Genomic DNA, 18347 nt, shown 5'->3' on the forward strand with positions numbered 1-18347 from the left:
GTGTTGTTCCTCCAACCTGAGTGTGGCTTCACCTTTACAGTAGAGGAGGCCATGGATAGACATGTCAGAATGGGAATGGGATATGGAATTAAAATGTGTGGCCACTGGGAGATCCTGCTTTCTCTGGAGGACAGAGCGTAGGTGTTCAGCAAAACAATCTCCCAGTCTGCTTCAGCAAAATGATCTCCCAGTCTGCTTCAGCAAAATGATCTCCCAGTCTGCAAAGCCACACTCAGGTTGGAGGAGCAACACCTTATATTCCAACTGGGTAGCCTCCAACCTGATGGCATGAACATTGACTTCTCTAACTTCCGCTAATGCTCCACCTCCCCCTCGTACCCCATCCGTTAATTATATTCACACATTCTTTCTCTCACTCTCCTTTTTCTCCCTCTGTCCCTCTGACTATACCCCTTGCCCATACTCTGGTTTTCCCCCCCCGCTCCTTTTCCTTCTCCCTGGGCCTCCTGTCCCATGATCCTCTCGTATCCCTTTTGCCAATCACCTGTCCAGCTCTTGGCTCCATCCCTCCCCCTCCTGTCTTCTCCTATCATTTTGGATCTCCCCCTCCCCCTCCCACTTTCAAATCTCTTACTAGCTCTTCCTTCAGTTAGTCCTGACGAAGGGTCTCGGCCCAAAACATGGACTGTACCTCTTCCTAGAGATGCTGCCTGGCCTGCTGTGTTCATCAGCAACTTTCATGTGTGTTGCTTGAATTTCCAGCATCTGCAGAATTCCTTGTGTTTGCATTACCAGGATGCTGCCTGGATTGGTGAGTGTGTCTTATGAGGACAGGTTGAGTGAGTTAGGGTTTTTTTTCTCTTTGGAGCAATGGAGGATGTGAGGTGACTTGATAAAGGTAGACAAGATGATAAAAGACTTAGATCAAGTGGATAGCCAGAGATTCAGGAAAGCAGCACCCGTCTTCCAGGACCCCTCCATCCATCCAGGCCATGATCTCTTCTTGCTGTTGCCATCGGGAAGAAGTTACAGGAGCCTCGGGACCCAAACCACCAGGTTCAGGTATAGTGTTTGTTGTATTTAGTATGAATGCTGCAAGAAAATGAATCTCAGAGTTGTATATGATGACACGTGTACTTTGATAATAAATTTACTTCGGACTTTAAATTTTTGAACTTTTTACATTTTGTTTTAAACTTTGAATCTTTGAAATTTTTACTTTTTCAGGAAATGGCTAATACCACGGGGCATAATTTTAAGTTGAAGTAAAGTATAGGGGGGATGGTAGAGGCAAGCTTTTTAACACAGAAAGGGGTGAGTGCATGGAACTCACCACTTAGGGGTAGTTGTAAGGCAGATACATTAGGAGTATTTAATAATCTGTTTGGTCAGCACATGGATAATAAAAATAAGGAGAGCTATGTAGGAGGGTTAGATTAATCTTGGAGTAGGCCGAAAGGTTCACACAACATCATGGACTGAAGGGGCTGTACTGTGCTGTACTGTTCTATGTTTGATGTTCTTTCCCCTCATAATTTTATATGTCTCAATTCTGATGCTTCTTAACCTACTCTAGCTTAACACACCTAGCTTCTCCCATCTCTCCTCTTAACTGAACTGCTTCATTTCAGGCCACGTCATGGTAGAGCTTCTCTGCAGAACTATCTAATTAGTTTGCTCCACATTTGCTCCATGTTGGACCAAGACGGTGGTGTGGTATTAAGCTGAATGGTCCTTACAAAAGCTAGAATGGGCATCAGTGAGCAAGATCTCCAGAAGTGAATGCTTCTTGATAGCATTGCTGATGACTCTTTCCTTCACCTTGGAACTGGATTGGATTTGTCCCATTTTTGTAAACAGGACACACCTAGGCAATTCTTCAACAAGAGAAAATTTGCAGATGCTAGAAATCTGAGCGACACACACAAAATGCGGGAGGAACTCAGAAGGCCAGGCAGCATCTATAGAAAAAAGAACAGTCTAGTTTCTGGGCCAAAATCTGCCGAAACTGGTTGACTACAGCATCGTCCTTCCTATGCTTTCCAACCAGAGGCATAGAGGTTGGCACCAACACCTGTTTGCCTGTTGGGCAACAGTTCATGGCGTCCAGCATGGAAACAGTTGTGGCGTCATCCAGTATCTTTCCTAACTTGCTTTCAGTTGACTCTATTACAGGGGATGTGGCATGCAAATGGTGGATCATTGTAGTTATCTGAGACAACTACAACTATGATTGGCTGAGAAACTACAACTAGTTGTTTAGTTGTAGTTATCTCAGCCAATCACAACACTGCAATGCTGGCCCTCCTGTTTTTACTACATACATCGCAATGTGGCATGTTGGTTGCTGGATTTCCCCGTTACAAATGCCATTCCCACATCAGTTATTTTTCTGCAGTATAAGTTCTTAGCTAGGTAGCTACAAGTTTCAGTTCAGCATCTTTGAAATACCATTCAAACTTCAACACGAGGAAATCTGCAGATGCTGGAAGCAACACACATAAAAGTAGCTGGTGAATGCAGCAGGCCAGGCAGCATCGCTAGGAAGAGGTACAGTCAAAGTTTTGGGCCGAGACCCTTCGTCAGGACTAACTGAAAGAAGAACTAGTAAGAGATTTGAAAGTGGGAGGGGGAGGGGGAGATCTGAAATGATAGGAGAAGACAGGAGGGGGAGGGATGGAGCCAAGAGCTGGACAGTTGATTGGCAAAATTTGATTGGAAAAATGCCATCCCCTTCTCGCAATTCCTCCGTCTCCACCGCATCTGCTCTCAGGATGAGGCTTTTCATTCCAGGACGAGGGAGATGTCCTCCTTTTTTAAAGAAAGGGGCTTCCCTTCCTCCACCATCAACTCTGCTCTCAAACGCATCTCCCCCATTTCACGCACATCTGCTCTCACTCCATCCTCCCGCCACCCCACTAGGAATAGGGTTCCCCTTGTCCTCACCTACCACCCCACTAGCCTTTGGGTCCAATATATACTTCTCCGTAACTTCCGCCACCTCCAACGGGATCCCACCACTAAGCACATCTTTCCATCCCCCTCTCTCTGCTTTCCGCAGGGATCAGTCCCTACATAACTCCCTTGTCCATTCGTTCCCCCCCATCCCTCCCCACCGATCTCCCTCCTGGCACTTAGCCTTGTAAATGGAACAAGTGCTACACATGTCCTTACACCTCCTCCCTCACCACCATTCAGGGCCCCAGACAGTCCTTCCAGGTGAGGCGACACTTCACCTGTGAGTCGGCTGGGGTGATATACTGTGTCCGGTGCTCCCGATGTGGCCTTCTATACATTGGCGGGACCCAACGCAGTCTGGGAGATCGTTTCGCTGAACACCTACGCTCTGTCCACCAGAGAAAGCAGGATTTCCCAGTGGCCACATATTTTAATTCCACATCCCATTCCCATTCTGATATGTCTTCCACGGCCTCCTCTACTATAAAGATGAAGCCACGCTCATGTTGGAGGAACAACACCTTATATTCCGTCTGGGTAGCCTCCAACCTGACGGCATGAACATTGACTTCTCCAAGTTCCATTAATGCCCCACCTCCCCCTCGTACCCCATCCATTATTTATTGAAATACACACATTCTTTTTCTCTCTCTTCTTTTTCTCCCTCTGTCCCTCTCAGTATAGCCCTTGCCCATCCTCTGGGTTCCCCCCCCCCCTTGTCTTTCTCCCTAGGCCTCCTGTCCCATGATCCTCTCATATCCCTTTTGCCAATCAACTGTCCAGCTCTTGGCTCCATCCCTCCCCTCCTGTCTTCCCCTATCATTTTGGATCTCCCCCTCCCCCTCCCACTTTCAAATCTCTTACTAGCTCTTCTTTCAGTTAGTCCTGACGAAAGGTGTTGGCCCAAAACGTTGACTGCACCTCTTCCTTGAGATGCTGCCTGGCCTGCTGCGTTCATCAGCAACTTCTGTGTGTTGCTTACCATTCAAACTTATTTTGTGGAATGACTGAAACAGCCAAGCAAATGCCCACTGCCTTTTTAATTAATTTACCATTCACTTCTGGTGTACACCATATTGCTTGCCTCTGGTTAGCATTCATATTGTAAATTTCAAGTCCACCCATTCCTGGATCACTCTCATCATTATCATATTTTTCATTAACAGCATGCAGACCAGTGGTCTTCTTGAAACAGTAACTTGACTTTTTTGCTTTTTCTCTTCTTCTGCAGTCCATTTACTTTTGTCTATCTGACATGCTCTTTATATGTGTTCTACTTTGTTACATTTTCTGCATGTTTCAGCTTTAAATCTGTATGTGACCCCCTGGCATAATGGTAACACAATTTGTTCAGCCAGTCAGGTTTCTATTTAGACATTTCAATTTTGTTCACGCTCACTGTAATTCCTGACTGCAACTCAATTGTGTCTCCATCTGCTGTTTCCATTGATACAGCTATTTCAACCACTCTTCTAAATGAGAGTTGTACTTTTAGGAGGCCATTTTTAATATCTTCTTGTAAGATTCCACAAACTAAATAATCTCTCAGTGCATCATTAAGCCCATCGCTGAAATGACACTGTTCAGACAACTTGTTCAATTCAGCCACATATGCTGAATGGACTCCGCTTCTTTTTAATTCCACTTATAGGACCCAAAGTGTTCTGCAATCAACAATGACTTTGGTTCTATATGTTCCTGGATTACTTTAATGATATCAGCAAAGCTCATTTTGTGCTGGTTTTGTTGGAGTAGTCAAACTTCTAAGCAAACTGCATGTCTCAAAATCCAATGCACTCAGCAAAACTGGAATTTGTTTCTCATTGGCTATTGCATTTGCTTTAACATTCTGCTTAATCTGTTCAGTATACATATTCCAGTTATCTTTTGCATAATCAAATGCGTCAATCTTTTCAACGTAGCCTATAACTTCTACCATTTTTTATGATTGTCATCATAATCATTACTCACTGTTTATGAACCCATAAATTCATCTGATTTCTGCCTTTTTTAACTCATTCCTCTTTCCTTTCGTGAAGAAGATATGCTGCTCCAATGAAAAAACAGCGCTGCGTTTTTTTTTGTAACTCAGCCATTTCACTGTGCTTCAACAGGTAGGATTGGTGTCTGGAGTTCGCTTTAAAACTACCTCAGCACCACTGTTACGTTTTGTAACTCCAAAATATAAAAGCTCATTGAAAGGAAAACAAGAGAGCCAGTAATGCAAGACTGACATCGGTTTTTACTTTAAGTGAAGCCCGTATGTATGATTTGGTAGTATCATTACACATACAATTCATGTATTTTTTTTACATATAACCTGGTAATGAATTATTTAAATGAACAAAAATTACACTATATTTACAATATTCCTGAAACATTAAATACACAACAGTAACATGATGGCCGGTTTGCATACAGCAACCTCCCATCATGATGTAATGATTGAATCAGCTGCCTTCCTGATGTTGCTCCTGGACTACAATGGCAGGGGAGCTCTCCCAGGTTTGTTGCACCTTGCCATATGTAATTTGACTATAGCATTGCAGCCTTGAGGACCCTTCAAATTTACTTCATTAGATCTGCTTAATCCCATCCTAAAGTCATAATGAACAAAACACTGAGTGCCAAGAGAGGTGCCCTTCTCTCGAAAGCATAGTATGGAGCTCAGAACCCTATAGTCTATGCCACCACACTATTCACTCTGTGACACACTATTCTGATTCATTCTAATCAAAGACAAAGGAATGAACAAGGGTTGCTTTAAAGGACTCACGTTTTAAAAAGAGTGTAAGGAAAGTTCCTTAGAGAAATGCTAATCCTTCTAAATAAGAAGTGTACAACAGAGACAGGATAAAAATCGTCTTCCTGTCAAACTACTGTAAGCCTTTTGTGCATTTTCTCTCATAAGCTTGTCCAACATAATCTTATTTACCGGGTTGATGACTGCGCGCGACAACATTAATTGAAGGGGCCTCTCACTCCTCTGAATCTCGTGCCTGATTTCAAATACACTAGCTGGAGATTAAAAGATATTGTATCATGGCCAGGACAGATACAGCCTTTGCAGACACAGGCAATCTAATTAACGATAATCCCTTAATCTTGAGTTTGTAATACACGGCTGTTTCCCTCTAAACTGAACATCATCCGAATCAAGATGCTTTTGCCTATATTGTCCTGATTAAATGCACACCTCTTTGCCCTGAATAGGTTATCTTACTGTTTCCCCCTCCCCTTTTAAACACTATTAAATTCAGTTTTCTACAGTGTCGTCACCTTGGAGTCCAGAAGAATAAATAGTTTAGCTTCAGGCAATACACAGTGCACAGCTGAAATGAAACTACACTTTGACACAGGCTAATTTTAACTACAGCGCCCTTCTTTATCAAATAGCTTTGTCAGAATTTGGACATCTGAAAACTCTGCTGAACTTCAGGTGATTTTTAAGTCCGATTTCCCAACTCAGTGTGATTTTTCATGTGCTATTTTAAGATCAATGTTGCAACTGATGTCTGAACTTCCCTTTGTGTTATCTCGTTTCATATTCTGTTTGATAAATGGGAATTAAATGACTGCATCTGAGGCAGAAAACATGGTTGACGTGCCTACAAATGTAATAGAAAATTTTCTGCAGTATTTAAGAATCACATGTCCGCTTTAGATACTAACGGACTGGACAAAATGAAATGAAGACTAATTAATAATATGGGCTATTGGAGTAACTTTTAATTGATACATTTCACGTTTAAAGCAACAAAAAGGAAATTTTACCAGGGCCAAATCAGACACAAAAGAATGGATTTTAATGTTGATTATGTTTTTCCCTGTCTCCAAAACAAAACTTTTCCCAAAGCTGCATATCTTTTTCTCTTGCTTCCACTTTCAGTGTGCTGTCTCACAATCATTTCCATACTAATAGATGTCACAAGCTAAATTTCACAGTATGTGGACAGGCCGACTAGAGGGAATGCAATATTAGATCTAGTACTAGGTAATGAACCGGGTCAGGTCACAGATTTCTCAGTGGGTGAGCATCTGGGGGACAGTGACCCCCGCTCCCTGGCCTTTAGCATTATCATGGAAAAGGATAGAAACAGAGAGGACAGGAAAATTTTTAATTGGGGAAGGGCAAATTATGAGGCTATAAGACTAGAACTTGCTGGTGTGAATTGGGATGATGTTTTTGCAGGGAAATGTACTATGGACATGTGGTCGATGTTCGGAGATCTCTTGCAGGATGTTAGGGATAAATTTGTCCCGGTGAGGAAGATAAAGAATGGTAGGGTGAAGGAACCATGGGTGACAACTGAGGTGGAATATCTAGTCAGGTGGAAGAAGGCAGCATACATGAGGTTTAGGAAGCAAGCATCAGATGGGTCTATTGAGGAATATAGGAATGCAAGAAAGGAGCTTAAGAAGAAGGGGCTGAGAAGAGCAAGAAGGGGGCATGAGAAGACCTTGGCAAGTATGGTAAAGGGAAACCCCAAGGCATTCTTCAATTATGTGAAGAAAAAAGGATGACAGGAGTGAAGGTAGGATCGATTAGAGGTAAAGGTGGGAAGATGTGCCTGGAGGCTGTGGAAGTGAGCGAGGTCCTCCAATGAGAGAAAACTTGATGATGGTGAAGACAATATTAGTGAGGTTGATGTTCTGCAGCATGTTGATATTAAGGGAGAGGAGGTGTTGGAGTTGTTAAAATACATTAGGACGGATAAATCCCCAGGGCCTGACGGAATATTCCCCATGCTGCTCCACGAGGCGAGGGAAGAGATTGCTGAGTCTCTGGCTAGGATCTTTATGTCCTCGTTGTCCACAGGAATGCTACCGGAGGATTGGAGGGAGACGAATGTTGTCCCCTTGTTCAAAAAAGGTAGTAGGGATAGTCCGGGTAATTATAGACCAGTGAGCCTTACGTCTGTGGTGGGAAAGCTGTTAGAAAAGATTCTTAGAGATAGGATCTATGGGCATTTAGAGAATCATGGTCTGATCAGGGACAGTCAGCATGGTTTTGTGAAGGGCAGATTGTGTCTAACAAGCCTGATAGAGTTCTTAGAGGAGGTGACCAGGCATATAGATGAAGGTAGTGCAGTGGATGTGATCTATATGGATTTTAGTAAGGCATTTGACAAGGTTCCATATGGTAGGCTTATTCAGAAAGTCAGAAGGCATGGGATCCAGGAAAGCTTGGCCAGGTGGATTCAGAATTGGCTTGCCTGCAGAAGGCAGAGGGTCGTGGTAGAGGGAGTACATTCAGATTGGAGGATTGTGACTAGTGGTGTCCCACAGGGATCTGTTCTGCGACCTCTACTTTTCATGATTTTTATTAACGACCTGGATGTGGGGGTAGAAGAGTGGGTTGGCAAGTTTGCAGATGACACAAATGTTGCTGGTGTTGTAGATAGTGTAGAGGATTGTCAAAGATTGCAGAGAGACATTGATAGGATGCAGAAGTGGGCTGAGAAGTGGCAGAAGGAGTTCAACCCGGAGAAGTGTGAGGTGGTACACTTTGGAAGGACAAACTCCAAGGCAGAGTACAAAGTAAATGGCAGGATACTTGGTAGTGTGGAGGAGCAGAGGGATCTCGGGGTGAATGTCTACAGATCCCTGAAAGTTGTCTCACAGGTGGATAGGGTAGTTAAGAAAGCTTATGGGGTGTTAGCTTTCATAAGTCGAGGGATAGAGTTTAAGAGTCGCGATGTAATGATGCAGCTCTATAAAACTCTGGTTAGGTCACACTTGGAGTACTGTGTCCAGTTCTGGACACTTCACTATAGGAAAGATGTGGAAGCATTGGAAAGGGTTCAGAGGAGATTTACCAGGATGCTGCCTGGTTTAGAGGGTATGCATTATGATCAGAGATTAAGGGAGCTAGGGCTTTACTCTTTGGAGAGAAGGAGGATGAGTGGAGACATGATAGAGATGTACAAGATAATAAGAGGAATAGATAGAGTGGATAGCCAGCGCCTCTTCCCCAGGGCACCACTGCTCAATACAAGAGGACATGGCTTTAAGGTAAGGGGTAGGAAGTTCAAGGGGGATATTAGAGGAAGGTTTTTTACTCAGAGAGTGGTTGGTGCGTGGAATGCACTGCCTGAGTCAGTGGTGGAGGCAGGTACACTAGCAAAGTTTAAGAGACTACTAGACAGGTATATGGAGGAATTTAAGGTAGGGGCTTATATGGGAGGCAGGTTTTGAGGGTCGGCACAACATTGTGGGTCGAAGGGCCTGTACTGTGTGTACTATTCTAAATTCCTGATGCTCATTAAGCCAATTCATAGCAATCATAGCTTCATCTCCATGAGCCAAATTGAAATGACCTGATATGCTCTCAGTTAAGTTAGCTATCCAATCAACATTCTATGTTTGTACATCAGGTAGAAGTAGATTTTACCTCATCAAATGATGTCATGAATTGAAGTATCATTGATAGATCTCTCAACCATGGATCTCCACTTCTGGACTCGACTCTTCCAATGCACGTCTCCATCTTCCATTTGCTATAAACGTGAAGTCAATGAAGAATCTGTTGACTGTCCAAACTTGGACTGAGTTCCATTCAGAATGTTCACCAATGCAGTGTACTCAATATGCAATGTTCATCCATTTGTGTCTCTCATCTCTATGGCTAACTTGGCAAGTGGATGCATCAAGCTGTACATAAATCCTGGGTATGTAAGGAACACACTGAGACTTGACCTGACACTGACTTTGCAGAGGATACGCCTGGCTTCATTGCTGCAGAACATTTCTAACAACTGGACTGTGCTGTTCCACTTCTCCCTCATAATAACTTTTGTGCAGTGCAGCACCCTTGACCACAAGTCACTCAGACAGTGGTCTACATGGAATGCCTTTGGGATTCTCAGGGAAAGAAGGTGGTAGATCTGGAGCAGATTGTCAAGGTCATTTGTCAAAATGCCTCATCAGCAGAACTTTCAAGTACCATGACCTGGGCCAGTTGTAGGCGAGAAGGGCCTTTCCCATCAGATCGCACATAGACTGATGGAGGATCATTTCCTCTGCAGGATGACCTCCAGAAGGCTGTGGTGGTGATGAAACCACCATTCACCTCCAAGAAGCTTAGATAACCTCTCACCTGAATAATGAATTGATCACACAAGCAAAAGTCTCACTTTCAAGGACTCTACGAATCATGTGCTCTATTATTTATTTATTTTTATTATTATTTGTGTGGTTTGTCTTCTTTTGCACATTTGCTGTTTGTCAGTTTTTGTTTATATATAGGTTTCATAAATCCTTTTGTATTTCTTTTTTCTAGTACTGTAAGTGCCTACAAGAAAATGAATCTCAAAGTAGCATATAGTGACATATACAGTATGTATTTTGTAAGAAGTTTACTTTGACTGTGACCTCTGGGACTTGTGCCTGCAAAAATACAATGGTCTTTCTGGAGATTCATACTGGAAAACTGGACTTTATGTTCCATGGACTGTTCCTATCCTGAGACAAACAGTGACTATTGTAGGAAGATCATCAACTAGCTGAAAGACACATTTTAGTCTGCCCAAAATTTATTGGAGATGTCCACCACTGAAATACTGTTGACTGGCGCATTCCAAGATTCAGGACAATGTGCTGAGAGTTGGTGTATCTTCTATGAAGCCTCAGTGGAGAGAAGGTACTAGTGGATAACTTCACTGGCCACAACTCTGAGCTGATTCTAAGACCCACAGCCTCTTTTCAATTACTCCTCTATAACTCAGGCTCTAAACACATGTAATGTATGTGAAAGTAAAATATTATGAGATATATCAAAGCCGAATTAGGCTATTTAGCCCATTGAGTCTGTTCTGCCATTTCATCATGGCTGATCCATTTCCCTCTCAACCCCAATCCCCTGCTTCTCCTCATATCCATTTCTGTCCTTACTAATGAAGAATCTATCAACCTCTGCCTTAACTATACCTATTGACTTGGCCTCCACAGCCACCTGTGGCAACAAATTCCACTGGATTATAGTACTGTCATGTAAATCTTGCAACAGATAGATTTGTTCTTGTATTTTGAATGGTGAGATGTCCTGTATTATATAATTGCAAATTTAAGAAATAAAATAGATTTTGTCAGATAGAAGCCCAATTTTGGAATGTTTATCTTTGTTTTCAGATTCCTGCAGTCTAGTGTGTGACTTCTTTCAGATCAGCAACCATTACATAAAAAGCTAGTGGTGATAATGTGACAGTCAAAATTCATTTAAATATATGATCACCTGTTAACCAGGCTGAAAAGTAAATTCAATATCAGGTTTGAAATCCAAAGTAAAATCACTGAATGCAAATTCTCAACAGGTCAACATGCAGAGTCCCCGGATAAGCAACTGAAGGAGACACCACTGCACAAGCTACCCAGCCACTTGCCCTGCCAGTCACTGTTGGTGGCAGAGTCGCATTTCCCACTCTGGCTTCGTTAGCCACCTCAGCGTTCTCAAGTCATCCACCATCCCAAAGACTTGCCTTAGAAGAAGAGCTATCTGTGCCTAAAACAATACTCACAATGCATTACATCCTTTACACCGCACATGATTATCAGGAATTGATACATCCACTTTTTAAGAGTTAACCTCAAACTACAACTATGGCTTTAATTGCTTTAGCTTGAAGTGATCTTGTCTGAGCTGAAGGCATCTATGAATACCTGAGGTGTCTTCACGTTTTGAAGTTGGTCTATTAAAAAAAACTCGGAATACAAAGATGAACAAATGGGAATCAAAATGCCAATAAAAATTAATACTGTGGCCCCACTCCTTAACACAATCAGACTCAGTAACCGATATTTAAGATAATAAGCAGCAAACTCAGTTAGGTACTCTCAGTGGCCAATTTATTAGGTATTTCCTGCTCATAATAAAGTGGCTACTCAGTGTAACTTCGTGGTCTTCTGCTTCTGTAGCCAATCCACTACAAGGTTTGACGTGGTGTGCATTCAGAGATGCTCTTTTACACACCATTGCTGTAACATATAGGCATCCGTTAGTCTCATGAGACCATGGATTTGCGCCTTGGAAGGTTTCCAGGGCGTAGGCCTGGGCAACGTTGTGTGGAAGACTGGCAGTTGCCCATGCTGCAAGTCTCCCCTCTCCACACCACCGATGTTGTCCAAGGGAAGGGCATTAGGACCCATACAGCTGGCACCGGTGTCGTCACAGAGCAATGTGTGTAACATATAGTTATTCAGTTACTGTCACCTTCCTGTCAGTTTGAACTGGTCTGGATACTCCCCTTTGACCTCTCTCATTAAGAAGGCATTTTCTCCCACAGATCTGCTGCTCACAGGAACTATTTTTGTTTGTTTGTTTCTTCTACCACTCTCTGTGAAAACTCTAGAGACTGTTATATGTGAAAATCCCAGGAGATCAGGAGTGTCTAAGATACTTAAATTTCCCAGTCAGGCACCATAATCATACCATTGTCAAAGTCAGTTAGATCACATTTTTTCCCCATTCTGATGTTTGGTCTGAACAACAACTGAACCTCTTGACCATGTCTGCATGCTTTTTTGCAGTGATTTACTGACACATGGTTGTCTGAGTAGATACTTACAATAATGAACAAATGTACAGGTGTACTTAACAAACATGGTCACTGAGTGCATTTCTCCATTTCAGAATTGAACACTTGTTTCCCTCTTCCTCACATTTATTGCTGAGATATTTGACAAAACAAGAGTTCAATTTGCACCTCAAAGCCATTTTGAGATTGTATTCATCTGGGGCAAGGGCGTTTGGAATTGAATGCAACCCCTTGATAACCTTTTTGATGTTTATTCACACAATATTTTTAATACAGCTCATGCTCAGAGGTTAGATGGAAGTGCTGAGATTCAATTTGTAAAAAATCTGAAACTGGCAACAGCATCAGCCATGGATAAAGCTGACTACATGGAGTTCTTCAAATTGCTCAGAGGGTTATACAAAACATTTTTTCACTATTAATTTAAAATGAAGGGGCAGAATTTATGAAAAATCTGTCAGTTTCCTGAAAACTTAAACACAACAAATTTTTCAGGTGCTGGAAATCTTGAACAACAAATGCAAAATCCTGGAGGAACTCAGCAAGTCAGGCAGCATCTATGGAGGAGAATAAACAGTTGAAATATTGTGCCAAGGCCCTTCATTGGAAGTCTGTTATAGAATGGTAAGCTGCTGATTTAGTCATTGGCCCATAGTGCCTGAAATAGGACAGATAACTCTGATAAATGGGCACTGCTATTATTTTGAAGGTGCCAGGGTGGCAGATTTTCTGGACTGTTGGATATTACTCCTATTATACCAAACTCACTGAATTCTCTTTTTTAGATGTTACACAATAGTATTTTCCAGACTACAAAAGGGAACATGAGAAATAGCCCCTGGTCTCATTAACAGGAGCATGGAGATTGGAGCTCAGATGAGTTTAAAAGGAACATGGGAAGAGAACACTAGAGAATTTATAGGGAGAGCAAGACTAGAACTAGCAGATCATTGGGTTTTTCCAAACGTTCAGACAGCTGATTACTGGGGTTTTCCAATGCATTGAAAGAAATATCCAATTGGTCTAAGTTCTCTGCATTTCTAAAAATTTTCTTGCTCATCAAATTTTCAATTGTCCTTTGAAACTGATTATTGAATTGTACCTATAGTGTATTTAATATTTAAGTAAATTTTAAAGATATTGTTTGATTAAGCGTTCTTCATTTGTTTACATAATCCATTATATGTTAGATTTAAGACGTACATGAATCACATGTGATTCCACCACCACTCATATGTGAATGCCTCACTAAAGAAAAACTAAGTAGACAAAACATTTCTCGACTCGAGTTTTTTTTTCCATTTGGTTTCTGGAGTTACAAAACAGGATCTACTTTCAAGTCATCTGTTCAACAATCTGCTCGGAAATTTTTACCTCTGATGTACCACAATATTCTTCTCCCGATCACCTTAAATCTGTGCTCTCCAGTTGAAAAGACATTTAAAAGCTGTTGGAAAAAGTGGCGGATAGAAAAAGAGGGTATCTCAGATACAAGTTTATTTTATTGTCATTCACCCTGCACATGTATGCTACCAAAGAAAGCAACGTTCCTCCAGATCAAGGGGCATAACTCACACACATAAAACACATAAAGTAATATTACCACAAATAAATTAACAAACAACGAGGTGCATTTATGATACAAGTTAAAAAGTAAACAGTATAATGCTGCTGGTGTTTATAGTGTGATGAGACCCTGATAGTGGCAATAATCTTATGCCTATCAGATAAATGAGCTCCTGGTCTTGTTCTATCAGAAAAATATCCATTGTCTTCAGCCTCCCTCTCCTCTCCTATCTGCAAGTTAAAACTTACTTATTTTCTATATTAATCCAGTTCTGAAGGAGTGTCTTCAATCTGAAATGTTAGCTCTGTTCTTTATTTTTGCCACTGCTGCCTGATCCAATGAGTTTTTCTAGCATTTTCTGTTTTTCCATTTGTTATTGACAGATGAGGCTCCATGCTAAGCCTTGTCTATCGTTATACACCATCGAGGCGTTCCAGCAGAGAGCCCCAGTGGTACTGTCATAGTCAAACAGGCCTTCTGTGTGCACAAGCACAGTGAGATACAGATAAAATTAAAAATTAATTATCTCTTAAATCGGTTCGGTTGAATATACAGCCTTGGTGACACTTCAGTGGAATATTGAATGCGTTCTGTGACTTATTACCTAAGCAGTGATGAACCTTCACCAGAATGGCTCCTGGGCTGGTGAGTTTAGCAGCCGAGGGGACATTGAGTCCATCTCCTATCAGATTCCTCCTTCTTCAGCCCTTTACCTCTTCTACCTATCACCTTGCAGCTTCTTACTTCATCCACCCTCTCCACCTCCACACCTTCCCCCTGACTTGGTCTCACTTAACACCCGCCATCTTGTACTCCTTTCCCCCTCCTTCCAGCTTCTGATTTTGCCTTCTGCCCCTTACTTTCCAGTCCTGATGAAGGGTTTTGGCCAACTGTTTATTCATCTTCACAGATGCTGCCTGACCTGCTGAGTTCCTCCAGTATTTTGTGTGCATTGCTTCTTACCACCATATTAGCACCAGTCGTCAACCACCAAATAACTCTCATCCTAAAGTAATCCCATCTGATTTATCCTCCACACATTCCTATCAACTCTCCCCAGATTCTACTATTCACCTACACACTAGGGCCAATTTACAGTAGCCATTTAACCTACTGGCCCAGATATTTTTGCAATATGTGAGGAAACTGAAGCACGCAGTGGAAACACAGAAGATTCCACAGATACTGGAACTGCAGATGCAGATACTCCGATGATGAGTCCTGATGAATGACCTGACTTGGTCCAACCAAGCAGAGTCCACTGCCAAGAAGGCCCACCAGCGCCTTTACTTCCTGAGAAAGCTAAAGAAATTTGGCCTGTCCCATAAAACCCTCACTAATTTTTATAGATGCACCGTAGAAAGCATTCTTCTAGGGAGCATCACAACCTCGTATGGAAGTTGTCCTGTCCAAGACCAGAAGAAGCTGCAGAAGATCGTGAACACAGCCCAGCACATCACACAAACCAATCTTCCATCCTTGGACTCACTTTACACCGCACGCTGTCGGAGCAGTGCTGCCAGGATGATCAAGGACATGACCCATCCAGCCAACACACTTTTCGTTCCTCTTCCCTCCGGCAGAAGGCTCAGGAGCTTGAAGACTCATAGGGCCAGATTTGGGAACGGCTTCTTTCCAACTGTGATAAGACTGCTGAACGGATCCTAACCCGGATCTGAGCCGTACCTTCCAAATATCCGGACCTGCCTCTTGGTTTTTTTGCACTACCTTACTTTGCCTTTTTTATTTTCTATTTATGATTTATAATTTAAATTTTTACTATTTACTATCGATTTGTACTCCAGGGAGCGCGAAGCGCAGTATCAAATATCGCTGTGATGATTGTATGCTCTAGTATCAATTGTTTGGCGACAATAAAGTAAAGTAAAGGGCCTCGGCCTGAAATGTCAACTCTATTTCCTTCCATAGATGCTGCCTGATCTACTAGTTCTTCCAGCATTTTGTGCACGTTACACCAGAGAAAACCCTGTGGTCACGGGGAGAACGTGCAAACTCCACTCAGACAGCACCCGAGGTTGAGACTAAGCAAAGGGCTGAGGCACAGTGCTTCTATACCAGCAGTGTAACCATGCTACTTTACTCTTTGAGCCACTAGTACACCTGACCCTGATTCCCAGAGACGGAGACAAAACTCATTTGCTCTTCTGCATTGACACAGAAGAGCGCGGGCAGACAGACCATGGCTTATAAACGCAGTCCAGGGCAGGATCCAGCTCTCATTCACCTGATCCATTGAAAATTCAGCAGCAATAAAGCTGTAAGTACAAGAAACTTTCAAGGGAGAAGTAAAGAATTTATATATATTAGGCTGCAGCCTTGGTATTCATTTCCTACTTTTCACTGGCATTAAAACAACACTGTGTGACATCTCAGTGCTGTATTTAAAAGTCCCCATGAAGTCTGTTGTTCGGAATTAGTGTAAAACAAATGAGTTTTAGAAACATAGGAATATAGAAAACCTATTGCACAATACAGGCCCTTTAGCCCACAATGCTGTGGTGAACATGAACTTACTTTGGAAATTACCTAAGGTTACCCATAGCCCTCTATTTTTCTATGGTCCATAAAATAGCTTGCAAGTTACTCGTGATTAAAGTCTGGCTACATGTGGCAGCAGCCGTCAACCCTGGTTTGTACAGACCTGAACTTTGTTAAAGACTGAATGCAGTAAAATTGCTTTTCATTAGAAGAATTAAAATAATAACATTGAAAATACTTGGAATCAATTGTGAAGTTATGTATTCATATTTAATTCAGCAAGATGATTGCAATATATGTATCATCTGTTACTGCCATTGGGCAGTAAGTATTCCTCAAATGCAATAATTCATTTAAATACCGTGGAACTAATTGTTCTATAGAGGCAACAGTGATTAGTGAAGAAAGTGTCAAAGGCAGAGGAAACTGACCTGTGCATCCTTGTATGCTGCTTACTGAAAGTTAAAATGCAAGTACAACAAGAAATAAGGAAGGCTTTTACTGTAGGATGGTGACGTTTATAGTAGGAGGATTTAGGACGAGATTAAAGTCCAGCTCCAATTATATGGGGCTCCAGTGAGACCACATCTGGGATATTGTGCACAGCTGGATCTCTCTATCTAAGGAAGTCACATACTTGTGATAGGGAGAGTGCAGTAAAGATCTAGTGCAAAGTGATTTAGTAGATTGGTCTTGTAATCAATCAGAGGAAAGTTCGGAGTCAAACTACGCTCCATTTGCCAGGACCTCCCCGTAGCCACCCATTTCAATTACTTCCCATTCCCATTCCGACGTGTCAGTCCAAGGCCTCCTTTACTGCTGCGATGAGGCCACACTCGAGTTGGGGGAACCACACCTTATATACCATCCAGGTATCCTCCAATCTGTTGGCATGAACATCAATTTCTCCCCACTCTCCTTCACCATTCCCCATTCCCCTTTCCTTCTTTCACCTTATTTATCTCCTTAACTGCCCATCACCTCCCTCTGGTGCTCCTCCCCTTCCCTTTCTTCCATGGTCTTCTATCCCCACCTATCATATTCCCCCTCCTCCAGCCCTTTATTTCTTTCACCAACCAACTTCCCAGCTCTTTAATTCACCTCCTCCCCCTCTCCCAGCTTCACCTATCGCCTACCACCTTGTACTTCTTCCTCCCCTTCCCCCATCTTCTTCGTCTGACTTCTCCCCTTCCTTTCCAGTCCTGAAGAAGGGTCTCGGCCCGAAATGTCAACTGCTTACTCTTTTCCATAGATGCTGTCTGGCCTGCTGAGTTCCTCCAGCATTTTGTGTGCATTGCATCAGAGGAAAGAGAGCTGATTTCATTAAAATGCACCCAATTCTTACTGGCTAATGCTTACTCATTATTATCAGGAATGATATTTCCACAAGTCTGGGCACCAAGAGCAAAGGTCAGTCTCAAAATAAGCAGTTAGCAATTCAAGACTGAGGTGAAATGACATTTCTTTATCCAGAGAGTGGTGAGTCTTTGGAATATTCTACCCAAGAGGATGACGGATGTTCTGTCATTGACAGCATTCGGCATCCATATATTTCTAGATATTATGAAAATATAGGAATATAGAATGAATGCAGGAAATTGACACTGAGGTAAAATGGAGCAAAACACGGTTGAATGGCAGACTTTTGCTTGTATCACTCATGCTCATGTTCAGAATGACCTCTAACACTCTGAGCTGTTTCTCTCATGAAGTTTCTTCATCAGTAATTTAAATTGGTGTCTACTTCCACGAAGTTATAGACTGAACAAGGAAAATGCAGAGTTAATGTTTCTTGCATGCACTTCATCTGATAAAACTCCTGCCTTTAT

The sequence above is a fragment of the Mobula birostris genome, chromosome 18 (assembly GCF_030028105.1).
Source record: "Mobula birostris isolate sMobBir1 chromosome 18, sMobBir1.hap1, whole genome shotgun sequence".
Lineage (NCBI taxonomy): Eukaryota > Metazoa > Chordata > Chondrichthyes > Myliobatiformes > Myliobatidae > Mobula > Mobula birostris.